The following is a 12,286-nucleotide window of genomic DNA, read 5'->3' on the forward strand; positions in this document are numbered from 1 at the left end:
GGAATGGATGGATTCTTGATGAAAACACATTGTAAGAGCATCTGCCTGTTTTTTAAAGTTATATTATACCTCATCATATACCCAAATTCCCATCATCTCTATAATCATTACCATACTACCAATATCACTACAAGCATCAACTTCATCACAATAATCATCATCCTAAGAGTCAATATCATCATCATCATCGTCGTCATTAATATCATAACAAGAATCTCTAGAAATTCTCAACATACTACTTAAATCTTTAAACTCAATTTTTATTTGTTCAGCATACATCCAATTACCATTTACTTTAGTACAGACTACCCTTCACTGCCTTAGGGTTTTTGCCAATATGATATATTTGACACAATTTTCATTAACTTTCAATGGTTGGATAGTCACAGTGGACCTTGAAATTAAATCTTACACCACAAACCTCTGAAGACTCGGCAAGGACTTGACAATGGAATAGGCACAGTTTAAATATTAACAACACAATAAGTGGGAGGATGAAAAATATGTAGCATGGTGTGTATATATGTATAATGGTGTGTAATATGGTTCAACCAATTTGGAAACATATGACTTTTGGTAAACTTGTGTTATACCTTCCACATACATGAAGTGCTTTACACAGCACAGTACATATACTGCTCTGATAGAAACAGTAACAACAAAAAGTGCAACCTCCTCTACTCCCAAGGGCAAGTGTAGGCACAGTATACATTCCAAGTCATGCATGATTTTCAATCCAATATTTAATATAGAACAAATTTGCTTTCTAAAAGGTACCCATGGATGGAGTGCACCTGCCAAAACACAAAGCAAAAAAACAGTTGAACCCCAGCAATCAATGTTTCACAAACTAATAATTAACGTAATGTTGTAGGCTTTGTACTCAGTTAAAAGAACATGCTGGTGGTATATGTACTATTGGAGCCCTTTCAATTTAAGTGTACCCCACACATACACCCTCAGCCTTGTGTCCGGCTCTGGGTGATGCCCTACTGTATAATATCTGCTACACAACGTCTTCACTTGTATACTACAGTATTCTACCACTTGCGGGTGTTTGGAACAACATTCATCACCTAGGCTACATAACGTGCACACCTTTCCATCACCTATAAATTCTATTGTAGGCCTATACTTTATGTTCATTTCACAATGCTGAAAGCCTTCAATCCAGGGAGGTATAAATATAATTATTTTTATGCTTCCCCGCACAATGTGGCCGAACAAGTTAAGACTGGAGCCCCGCAAAATAAAGCCATAATATAGGTGATGGTTTGAACGGTTGTTCATGCCTGTGTGCATTTCAGTCTAGTGGTGGCGCAGGGGAAGGGGGAGCTAGGAAGGGCAACAGTTTCCCCCACCGGTGATAAAATATGAGATTCGTCAGTGGATAAGAAAAAATGTTTATATCAAATGTTGGACTGAATTTGACGGACCTATAAAAATTAATAGTTTGGACGCCGATAAGATACAAAAAAAAACAAACCATCAAATGATATTTTGACAGGTTATTAATGATTTACGATGTCTGTACCATTATCGCTACAACAGATTGCAGCCAAACACCTTTCTTAGTTCAAGGTGCCCTGTATGAGCGTCTAGCGGCTTATTTTTTTTAAACATTTTCTCATTTCGTCGGAGGACACCACCCTCCCCCCCGGCTCGATCCTACGCCCTTCGGATGGCGCTACATGCAAAAGTACAACTCTTGCCATCCCTGTCCGGACCGTTGCACTGCTGTCAGGGAAATCCTAGTGCCAACACTGCATGTCAAAGGTTGTTTCCTACTTTTACCTCTTGTACAGTATGATCAGGAATGTTTTATAGCACCTACCTAATAGCTGGAATCAACTGAGTTCTATAATATTATTGGCCTACTATATGAAGTTGATTGAATAATTCAACATTGCAAGTGAAAATGCTGCATGATTGTTTTTGCTAATATTGAGAATAATGCATACCTCATCAACACTGTTTATATTAACACTTGACAAGACCATTATGAAATTCCCAATGGCTCCAATAGTGCAAATTATAACCGAGATATACAGCTTTTATGGATCTGTACACACTCCTTACTTTCACACAGGGAGATTACAAATCATCATTTATGTCAGTGCATTTCTCACTGGGTTTCACCAAAGCTAAAAAAAAAAAGCATCACTAAAATATTAATAATATGCAACTGATCAGTGAACGAATGACATAATGTAAGAGTTTGTCAGGACAGTCTTTGGTTTAAGAGATTGAAAGTGCAAACACATAAAATGGTATGGTCATTGACATAAACGACCAGTAAAGCAACCAATGAGCAGATGTTAAAGAGATGCTTGATAGAATGTTAAAAGCCATTTTATAATTTTTGACTCAAAATATTACCAAAAATATAAATCGATGATATCTAAATGATTAATTATCTAGGATAAATTTTCTATGCAACCACAGCAAAATTATCCTATTTTTTAAAACCAACTTTCTCTCAAAAACTTCATATAATGTTGTTATTTGTACCTTACTTAAATCTTCATACAATAGAATAAAATCATGGCATTGGCGAAAATGACAGTACTTTAAGTACATGTACAGATCACGACGTTGCTAATAATCAAAAAGACAGTTAGTCATTAAAGGCTTTCTCTGGTTGAATATAAATAAATATATTACACACCTCAACCAAGAATGTTGCAGCACAATATTTTGTTGCAAAAACGATTCAGATGTTAATAGACTTACACCTGTTCATGTAAAACACTGTAGTGCCTTGGTGATCAACCATAGTTGGTCATTAAACTATTTTAACCAACAGATAATTCTGCATACGCAGTCCTAAAATGTTACTACCTGTGGGTGTGGTACAAAGGTAAGGCATAGGGTTTCTTACTGAAGAGTTTGAGTTCAAATCCAAGGTTGATCACCTTGATGTCCTGGCAAGGCAGTAAGTTTGTTTCTCTTTACCAGGAGAAATGGCTCAGGATGGATTCAACACACATGTTGAAGTAGGGTCGGCCTAATTTAAATAGCTCAATTCAAGTTTACCGTAGAACAGGAGTTACGGTATGTTGGGGTTTAAAAATCTACTCAAGGTGTATACTTATCAAGTGTAATACAGTATGGGCAGATAAGGATGTTTCTGCTATTGGACATGAAGTGTCCGTTAAGCGAGAACCATGGTCTGAGGGGAATGGTTTGGGTTGTGTCACCTACCTTTATGTGTGGTCCAGGGCACTATTTAATCTAGTATCTACAGTACGTAACATGTAAATGATTTCACCCTTGGTTAGAGATTTTTTGGCACTCCACTGCTGTGTCCACTAATATAGTACCTTCTAAAATTAAGGAAATTCCAATTAATATTCTGAATTTTAAAAAGAACATAACTCTTACTGGAAAATCCCCATATCATTTAAAACAAGTAAAAAGTTAAACCGAAAGATATTGTATAGTTAATAACAATCACTTTAGATGCCAGTAATGAACTGTTTCCTGTGATGGAACAATTAAAATGTAATTAACAAGGTACTTGATGGTACTTAGTTACCACTTATTATTACAACTTCCGGGATATGCAAGCCATTACTGTCTGCACGGAACTGATCATATCTTAAAGCATAAGCTAACCCAATGTTTATGAGACGTTATCACAAACCAACATTCATAGGCTGGGCTTAACAAAGTGAGCTATATAAGGAATAAGAAGTAGAGAGGAAGTCATAGAGGTGGTGCCAGGATGTGGAAATGTCCTACAGGTGTGGTTGTAATCTGAAATTGCAAAATTACTTTTCCTGAAAGGAACAATAAATGCAATTATAAAATAAGGCGAGACGTTTTTATAACTTGTTTTGTCAATGCGCTGGCCATCAACAAAATTACCTCAAATAAAAATATAATTTCATTTTTACCCTGTTAGTGAACAGCTTCACAACCAAAACTATGACACAATTTTAACCTGGTACAAAAGATTGCAGAAAAATAGATTCATGGGGCCATATTATTTTTTATTTTTTTCTCTTCAATACTTTAATAATATAATTCTTTATTGGTCATGATTCAAATTGGAAATCAGGAATATTGGCTGGGCACCTGGGGACCTGCGACAGCTACAGTGCAGCGCCCCCTGACTTGTAGTAATTACAACACGTAACGAACACATACAAATACAAATAGTGTCCTTAACCTACCTGCAGTAATTCTCAATATACTGTCAAGGATATAGGAGGAACCAAGCGATCAGACTTCAATTAAAACCGAATGCTCTTCAGCAGAAGAACCAGGAACAATACCTCTCAGCTAACCGCTCGGCCCAATTAAAAATCAGTTGTATTCACCGTAAGCCGTATGTATTCAAGATTTAGTAAATTTGGGGAGTATTTTTCCATAATTTTATGTAGCAAAAACAATAACATAATGTCACAATCTGATAAAATTAAGAAATGTTGATAACTCAAACTACAATGTGTATAAATAGGCCTAATCTTTTTTGGAACGGCACCATGAGCAACGACTGTTGGAATGGCGCCATAAAGATGGAACGATTGATTGATTGATTGATTGATTGATTGATTGATTGATTGATTATTGTATATATTAAAGTATTAAACAAAAACAGAGTACAACTACAAGATAAAAAAGAATTATGATCTACAAAAACAATAACATGTGATAATTCAATTAATTCTCAATGGATTCTGCTTATCTAATCAATTGGAGTTCAGCACTTAATGTCATGGTGGACTGCAATTCATATAAACATTAGGTACATTCACTAAGAATATAATTAATATTCTGGACAGACATTGATTAAAAGGTGGACATACTGTTTTTAAAATTTCAAAAGAAACTACAATATGAAATTTCTGTGAGTACATATCTCGTTACTGTTTTAATGCTTTTTAACTATCAAACTAATCATAGGTCCCACTCTACATTATACTCTACAAAACGATTTCTATTAGTTTGGATTGATTCATTGGAATAATATAAAATATTTTTGACATTTCTATTAGTTGTTATTTTTTATTGTGGGGAAATTATGGATGTTTAATTTATAGATTTTATCTGCCACGCGTTAGGCTAGTTTCGCGTCCCGGCCCTCATCAAAATTTACTATTTGCTATTTTTCAAAAAAACGTTCATTTTTCCATTGACTATAAAAATAATGAATATCTGAAAGAATGATGTCAAACCTAATAAGAAGAGGTGGGAACATAAATGGCAAAAATACATTATAAAGATTCATTTTTTACTTCTTTTATAAAAAAAAAACTATTTTTACTATTTACCAGCCTATTTACTGTTAGTATCTCGATGATAGAAAACAGCAGATAGTAAATACCCTCACCGGAAATTTACTATTTGCTATTTTTAAAAAAACATTCATTTTTCCATTGACAATAAAAATAATGAATATCTGAAAGAATGATGTCAAACCTAATAAGAAGAGGTGGGAACATAAATGGCAACAATACATTATAAAGATTAATTTTTTACTTCTTTTATAAAAAAAACTATTTTTACTATTTACCAGCCTATTTACTGTTAGTATCTCGATGATAGTAAACAGCAGATAGTAAATACCCTCACCGAAAATAATTTTAAACCCTGGATGTAAAACAAACAGTTCATTTTATTTGGCCTTATATTACAGGCCTAATGTAATATATTTACTCTATTTGTTTAATAATTATTTTTTTAATGTTTTATTACTAAATTTTAGTTAGAAATGAAATACTGCAGTGTAGACCTACAGTAATTTAGGTGTGATGTACTGAAAATAAATTGATGCTGGTATTTGGTAAATATCTTACTTGTGTTTGCCTGTAAAGTATGTTTTTTAACTTTTTATATTATATTGTGAAGAGTGGGTGTATAAAAAATGAAACAAAATCATTTAGAACACTGTGGTAAAGGCCAAAGTACATCAAGTAAGCATACAGTAGAAGAAACCCATCACTGAGGAACCCCTACTAAGGGGGCACGCCTACCAGTACACATGTTTTGTCTACTACAGCCAACCTCCCCCACCCCCTATTCAGGGGCATCCCTATTAAGAACACACATATTTTTCACTTAGAGTATATTCCACCACAGTAAATTTAGCCATCCTAATGGCTGAAATATCAATATTGTATAGTATATAATTAAACTATTTAATAACAAAATATTGTATAGTATATAATTAAACTATTTAATAACAATGAATCATATCTATATCAATAATGAACTAATTGGCTCTCACAACAATGCTAGTAAAAGAGGCAATTTATCATTCATATCAAAACAATACACAAGTAATGGGGTTTTTTCATAAAAAATAAGGAATAAAATTAAAATTATAATTCAATTTTTTTAAATGTAGTGTTTACTATCCATATATTATTTCTTATATATAAATTTGTGCATAAGGCTCTTAATAAAATGTAAGTCAATATATTTTGCTTTGTGTTGCAGAATTACCTTGCTCTTAATTATTCCGAAAGGAAATTCTCAAAGGCTTGGTAAATATAGCACCTCGGCATTTGCTTGTTCCGTACAAAGCAAACATTGCCGACACTGATGGCTGAAGCAACAAAGAAGCGCTCTAAGGTATAGCACCTCCCTGGTCTAACAGCTCAGCAAACTTTCACAGCTTTTTATATTACAACCATAATAAATTATCAGTACAGTAAGAGTATATTTTATATTTTAAAAATTATGCTAGGTTGTCGAAGATTGTCCAAAACAAACATATACCATATAGCTTATAGCCTATAACTGGAGTAATTTTTTTTTTATTTATTAATAATCGTTTACTAAAACTGGGTTTCAGTACATTTATACAGAACATTAATTATTTTTACAATGTTATAATTAAATAATATTTGTGAGGATTGAAACTGTGTATCAGCAAGGCTTATTGGCTCCAAAAGAGGAGAAGGGTAGATTTTGATTCTTAAGCTGAATTGGTTCATCTGCATTTATTCTCTTCTTCTAGAAATTAAATGGGAAATGGGTCTATGGCATTGGTAGGATAGTGAAGTTCTTAGTTTATGCATACAGATATTGTAAAACCTTGAATTGAAGCCCCTCTTGAATTGATGCCCCTCTTTAGTTTTCAAAATTAACCTCGAAAAAAGGCCATCTCGAAATGAAGCCCATGGGCTTCTTTTCAAGATAGCATAGGCTTCTTTTCGAGATAGTACAGTACATACACTGCACGTGAATTTCAAAAACAAAGTAAATTAAAAACAAGCTTGGTTTATCAGTACTGTAGTTTAGGTGATTTAATGCCAGTTAAATCTACTCCATGATACAAATTTATGCTACAGTGGCCTTTATTGTTTTATAGGTTAAATTCACAAAATTTACAGCATTCATTTTGAAAAGAAGCCCCCCACCCCTCTTTACTTTGCAAAAATAGCCTCGAAAAGAAGCCCATCTTGAAAAGAAGCCTATCTCGAAAAGAGCCCATCCAAAGTTCGCAATAAAAAGAAGCGCAGGGCTTCAATTCAAGGTTTTACAGTATGGCAAGATGAATAAAAAAAGTACTTGAACCATGACTGGGTGTATTCCCTAGAAAGTGAAGGTGGTCACAAATTGTGCATACCTCTCTGTATTCTTAAATATACGCTAATATTACATATACAGGCCTACTATAGCATTCATAGTGACAGTGGACTTAAAAGTTTGCCATTACAGGTATACTGTACCATCAGTTGGCCATTATCCCTACAATTGGTACTTACATTGCTGAACATCGTGCATACTGATGATAACCAGTGACTAAACAGGAGTTAAACACCTTCTTCTAATAATATGAGTACATTCTTACAGCAAGTGCTGTACTTTCCTCGATTGCAAGTGGATACAGAGTAGTACTTAAGTTAAAGTGGTTCAACACGTTCCCTTTGTGGAGGCTTCTTGAGCACACCCCATCTCTTATTACTAGTGGCTCAGCTGCTTAGAGTTGGTTCTTCCTACTCACTGCTAGTGGTGGATACCTGGATGATGGTTGAGACCTCCCATTTTAGAAACTTACATTGGTTGAACACCTCCTTCGTTTTGCTGTGGATGCTTAAACGGCGGTTGAGCACCTCCCTCTAGAGTCATATTCCTAATGCAGAACTTTTCAGTGGCATAAATGGGGAAGCTGATGGGGGCGGGAGTGCATGAAGGTGAAGTGGCTAAATGATTAAGGAAGGGACACTAGCTGCAAAATTACATGATATTAGGTGATCTTTCCAGTGAAGCTTGTGAAAGCTTTATTTTAGGGGGAGGGGAGGGAAGGATTGCACCCTAGATATGCCAGTGGTGCTTGCACTTATTTCTTACTTTTATTTGAAAATTACAGTAGTTGAGCACCCTCCCTCCTATTGCTAAATGATGCTTACACTGATTTAAGACAGCTCAGTTAATTTGTTATTTTCTGTAATTAAAAGGAAATATTAAATAGGCAATCTACTGTAGACCAGTATTTGGGTATTACAGTTGCCATAGTTAATTGAAAGATCAAAGCTGCGAAAAAAACTCCAACCCGCTGGGGATCGTAGTGTACACCAGGTGGCCCATTTTTGTATACCTCCTCCCCCCAATGGTAATTCTGGATACAATCCTGTAGTGACCTACATATTCCTATCCTATCTGGCGGACAAAAGGTCTGTTAAAATAATGGTTAAAAATTAAATAATAATTGCTCAATTCAAAGAATCAAATTTCATAAAGTGACAGAATAAGTCAATGATATACAGATGTTTTTCACAGTACATTGAACATAATTACATACAGTACAACCCCTCCTTTGGGACACAGCTATTCAGAGGACACCCCTAATAAGGGGACATCTCTGTAAGTTAAGGGGACAATTTTTCAGGGAATAAACGAGGAAAAGTAGCCTATATCTTTTAACACTATGGCCAACCTCATTCAGGGGACACCCCTATTAAGGGTACACTGAAGGTGTTCCTTTAATAGGGGTTCTACTGTAATAGGTTGCATCATGGAGGTATACAATTTTCAAAAAATTTATACATCCATGGTTGTGTCAAGTGGCAGACATTTTGTAACCTGAATAGGCTCCGCTGCGGACATTTTGTAACCAAGGAATTGTTATGGAAAAATGTGGTTAATTTCATCATTATTGGAGGCATATGCCTAGTGATAGTGGTTTAGGCTGCTTTCCAGAAAACTAGTTTCTATTTTATTTCCAGAAGTTTTTTTCTTTGTAGGCTACTTTGTATGTTTTATCAGGTAGTTGTAGTTATTAAACTCACTGGTTTCATGAAATGATTAAATATTTCAAGAAAAAAAGAGATTAGTCTTGCTAGTGATAGCAGTAATATTACTTAGTATATACTATATTAGGTCTACTTGCAGAGTGCATTTCCTTAGATCATTCCATATCTTATTTATAATTATAACTGAAATTTCGGCTTGGGCCATGTGGTATTGTTTTTTTTTTGTTTTTTTTTCCTTTTACTAATTGGACTGAATTCAAAAAATAAGCGGGCCAGTCAACACTGTGTCTCGATCGTCAACACAAATAAGCATTTACTCAACCTTTACGGGAATCACGTCAATTATTAACTATTTTAACAATACTGTACTACGAGACCTTGAAATAAAGAGAATCAAGTATCATGGAAATATCGCAAAACTGCAATCAAGAATAAATGTTTTGTCACCTTCTCTCGATTCATAAGATCAAGATAGAAGCACGATTCACGTACAATATTTTCAACTGACAACAGACGCTAGTAAGCGAAGATGTGGCCCTTATCTTCTCTTGCGGAAGCCAGAGATTTCTCGCATCACAAATTCTATTTAAAACACTTAAAAGGGCTATAAATCCTTACCTTCATTACATAGTATCGATAATAATTCCAATTACGGTTCACTTGTCATATGCCGCGTAAACTACACTGATTTATCTAAATTTCCCTCCTTAATTGGTGGTCTTGTAGCCTACGTCTTACCTTGCAGTGCTGTCTGTTAACGCATCATCCCGAACAACTCCAGTGGAGCTTGGTATGGTTTAAAGGTCAAATAAAAAGTTCATTTTGAGTTCACGATTTGTTTGACTCGATAAAGTAAAACCTCTCACTTATTACACCAACATTACTCAGTAACCCACCCTCTCTGACTTTAAGTAAGTTATATGAAAGGAAGCAAATCTAATTAATAGCCCTAATCATAATGCCTCATTAAAACATTTATATTGTCGATTTCAGAACTGATAAAGTTATAAAAGTAAATTTTCTTTTTAGATTTAACTTATGATAGTAGGCTTTGCAGAGAAGATAAACAAAAAAACAAAAAAACAAAACAAAAAAAACGATGCCATTACATCAAACAAATTAACAAATGTTCCATGGGAATTGCTAAATTAGACTGGGCTGTAACTTTAAATGTTCACTCATTTTTTTTTCAATATTAGGCCTAAGTTTTTTTTTCTCTCAAAACTTATATAGGCCTATCAATCCCACTGCACTCATTCATTGCAATCGTCATAAAATGTTTCCATCACTGTCGTATTTATTAATGAATAATTGGTTTACTGTTATAACGGATACAACGATTTCTTGCTTCAAACACAAGAAGAAACAAAAACTATTAAATCGAAGTAAACCAACAAAAATAAAAATTTCATATACAAAAAAAAATGGCCTTATGACATGGAGGCATTTTCATTGTCAGTAATTCGCCATAAAACTTTCTTCTATGCCTTTAGCAAGTGATTTACAGAAATTGTCATTAGGTCTAATGATGATTCTGCAAAGTAACTGATTTTTCATAGAAGAAATGATGTTTATTGCCAAGAGTGAACATGTTCTTTTAAAGAAGCAAATCGATCCTAGGCATTTTTGAAGATTAGGCCCCGAAGACTCAAGGTAAATTTCAACTATAATGATGATATTGAACTTGGTATGGAGAAACAAACAAACATCCATCATGATAATATCATAATTTATTTCTACTTTTATTTTGAAAAGAAAAAAAATAACTACCGTATCTCATACAAAAAGAGTGAAAGGTGGAAGAGCAAACGTATGTTATATTAAATTTTGGTCATTTTTCCGCAATCTATTCATGAAGTTGAATACCTTATAGCAAGAAATCGCCAACACCTTCGGTGTTAACGCCAGGCTCAAACATTGATATCTGTCTCTTATACACATCTAGATGTGTATAAGAGACAGCTATCTGAAGGGTAATTGGAAGGTCTTTAATATACAGTATATCATATCATATCAAAATTATATAGAGTGTTCCTTAATGTAGACAAAACGTGTGGAACATCCAAGGGGGTACCCATTTAAATGTTAAAATGCCTCATAAGTATACAGAGTAGGCCGAGTGGTAATCATCCTGAAGCTAAATGGGAAAGAAAGCAAAACTTAATGATTTCTTATGAAAAACAAATAGCATTTGGACGTACTTCAATAGACCATTTTTCTCATTCTTGTATGAAGAGGAAGTAGTAAGGCCTATTATTCGAATGGAACTTAAATTTGCCTCTCGTCAAAATAAACAAAATAAAAAGTGAAATAAAACAAAATAAATATATGAATAATTGAGGAGCACCTTTTAAAAATAAGATCTCTCTCATGTTAATGCTTGGCAATGTTTTCAGTCAATGACGGCCATATGTTTTCTATGAATGAAAACGGCTAGGAAGACAAGTAACAAGTAAGTAATTTAGTATAGGACTAGGCTTAGGCCTACTATATAAAGGGTAGGCCTATGGTTCATAAACCGCATATATAATTACGGTAATGAATAATCGGTTATTTATATGCATTTAATAAAGTTCTGTTCAGGGAGATTTTTAAATTTGTTTTCAATGGAACGAATGAAGAATTGCCGTTATCTTATCTTTATAAAGTATTCAAGCCAATCCAATCCAATCTTCGACTTATAAGGCGCATTATACGAAGTCTCCATGCGCTATTTTAAGGGAGTGCTCAGGAAAAAAGGAACAAAGGTAGAAGAGTATACAGAAGAAAAAGACAGAAGGAAAACACCAAATGAAGCGGAAAAGGTGACATTTAAATCTCCTTTTAAAAATATCCACAGATGGAGATTGACAAACAGATTGCGGCAAATCATTCCAAAGTCTAGGAGCAGCAAATAAATAAGCTTTATCACCAAATGTCTTCGTGCGGCTAGAAGGAACAGTAAGAATGGATGTAGAATACAAACGGAATAAGAAACACGATAAGGACGTAATTTTCATTTATTTAATCTGATTTAATTTTGTAATTCCGATTACGTCATCAAAGTAAATTTTAATGTAGACGGAAAAAACACCACA

The 12,286-nt window shown here is 34.2% G+C and overlaps 1 long non-coding RNA gene across 1 annotated transcript in view; it reads right to left on the reverse strand.

The window, feature by feature from the left end:
• Positions 1 to 9,974, reverse strand: part of LOC117122265 — an 18,785-nt gene extending 8,811 nt beyond the window's left edge. The window contains exon 1 of the long non-coding RNA XR_004447688.1: positions 9,828 to 9,974. This is a non-coding gene — a long non-coding RNA (uncharacterized LOC117122265). The remainder of the gene's footprint in view (positions 1 to 9,827) is intronic.
• Between the last annotated feature and the right edge of the window lie 2,312 nt (positions 9,975 to 12,286).

The sequence above is a fragment of the Anneissia japonica genome, unplaced genomic scaffold (genome assembly GCF_011630105.1).
Source record: "Anneissia japonica isolate Jap-2015-1 unplaced genomic scaffold, ASM1163010v1 scaffold287708_len1499824_cov190, whole genome shotgun sequence".
NCBI lineage: Eukaryota > Metazoa > Echinodermata > Crinoidea > Comatulida > Comatulidae > Anneissia > Anneissia japonica.